At 37.1% G+C, this 2,101-nt stretch overlaps 1 pseudogene; it reads left to right on the top strand.

The window, feature by feature from the left end:
• LOC111739875 lies at positions 1 to 674 on the top strand (annotated as a pseudogene).
• Positions 675 to 2,101: the final 1,427 nt, after the last annotated feature.

Here is a 2,101-nt window from a genome sequence, read left to right as displayed (position 1 = left end):
GGATGAAGACCAATCTTAGCAATCAGACTGTCGACATTCCAGAAAATGTGGACATCTCTCTGAAGGGAGGCTCAGTTACTGTGAAGGGCCCCAGAAGCACCCTGTGGAGAGACTTCAGTCACATCAGTGTAGAATTCAGTCTCATTGAAAAGAAAAAGGAGAGGCTCCAGATTGACAAATAGTGGAGAAACAGAAAGGAAGTGGCTACTGTTCGCACTATCCATAGTTGTGTACAGAACATGATCAAGGGAACATGATCGAGGATATTACACTGGGCTTCCATTACAAGATGAGGTCTGTGTATGCTCACTTCCCGATCAACATCATTTTTCAAGAGAATGGTTCTCTTGTTGAAATTCGAAAGTTCTTGGGTGAGAAATACATCTGCAGGGTTTGGATGAGGTCAGGTGTTGCCTGTTCAGTATCTCAAACCCAGAAAGATGAGTTAATTCTTGAAAGAAATGACATTGAACATGTATCAAAATCAGCTCCTTTTGATTCAACATGTTGCAACAGCTAAAAACAAGGATATCAGAAAAAATTTGGATGGTATTTATGTTTCTGAAAAAAGAACAGTTCAGCAGGCTGATTAATAAGGTCAAAGTTGTCCAGCTACAAAAATGCCAAGATGTCAGATGATTCCTCAGACTTACCTGTGATATTTTAAAGACACAATAAAAAATAAAAATAAAAAATAAAATATCACCCTGAAGCAGGCATTTACTTAAGTGAACATTTGTAGGGTGCTCCCTCACTCATTGTAGGTGTATGGTACTTAGCATAGACCTCTATTAGAGTACTCATCTTTTGATAGTTAATTGTGTTCATGACTGTCTCCTCCATCCTACAATGAGTTCTGTGAGGTCGACATTCAAATCCTATATATAACCTCACATTTTTAAATGACTGTATGCACATGTGAATGACCAATTGCTTAAAGATGAACTGATAGAAATTCTGAAACCATCCCTGTATAAATAAAATGCACTGCTATATAGCAAAGGAGTGCCTATGAACTTAGTGTCTAACCTAAAAAATTAAATAAAGTCTAAGTAAAAAATAAAGACATTTCAAATATAAGAAAATAGTTGTGTTGAACTATTAAGTGGGAAAAAACCAATTTTGTGTATATGGAATAATAACTATGTTAAATTTTTTAACTACATACCAAAAAGAAAGAAAGAAACAGAAGGAAATACAACATACAATGGCCAAGATCAATAATTGGCTCTTAAAGGACACTTTAAATGTTCATCTTATTTGATCTCTCTCTCTCCCTCTCTCAATTTGACCCTGAGGTTTTCTTCTCATGGTACTCATTTTTCCTAAACAATTTTCTTTATTCATTTATTCAATCACTCAATCAACGTGTATTGCTTAAGTATCTCCCATGTGCCAAGCATCCTGCTAGACACTGGGTACACTGAAGGGAATGATAAGAGCATAGTACCTGCCCTCAGTGATCTTGCTGGGAGGACAAGCATTTAAGGAGATGATTGCTGAGGGTCAAGAGACTCAGGACATGGTGCCTCCTACTTGAGTAAGAGGGAAAGCCCCTTGTCAGAAGTAACTTTAAGCTGAAACACAAAGTATAAGGAGTTACCCTTGAGAAGAATAGATGAGGTAGAAATTAGTGGGGGCTGGGAGGACATTTCATTGGCTTCAATTCCCATTTATGAACTAATGTCTCTAAGATTTGCATTTCTAGTTCAGAAAATTTTCATTACTTTCAAGCTAATATATGGCCTTCAACCACTTTACAGTCAACATGTCCAAACTGAAATCCTTTGTCTCCATTTCTTCCTCTACATTCAAAAAGGGACAGGGCACACTTACTCTATATTTCCATTCCTTCCAATCACGCAAGCCAGAAATCTCACATTATTCTATATGTCTCTCCCTCATTTTCAGTATCCCAAGAGTCACTAAGTGCTATTCTAACACTTAATCTCTTGAAATTCTCCATCCTTATCACCCCCACAATTACAGCTTTAATCCAGGTCCTCATCATCTCCTGAAAGAACTATCAAAATAATTGCCTTATGCCCTTAATTGGTTTCCCTGCTTCCAATTTCACCCAACTTTCAATTCATTTCTCATA

Source organism: Pteropus vampyrus, unplaced genomic scaffold, assembly GCF_000151845.1.
Source record: "Pteropus vampyrus isolate Shadow unplaced genomic scaffold, Pvam_2.0 Scaffold55, whole genome shotgun sequence".
Classification (NCBI taxonomy): Eukaryota; Metazoa; Chordata; class Mammalia; order Chiroptera; family Pteropodidae; genus Pteropus; species Pteropus vampyrus.
The sequence above is the reverse complement of the archived record's forward strand: the minus strand, read 5'-3'. Positions and strand labels throughout refer to the sequence as shown.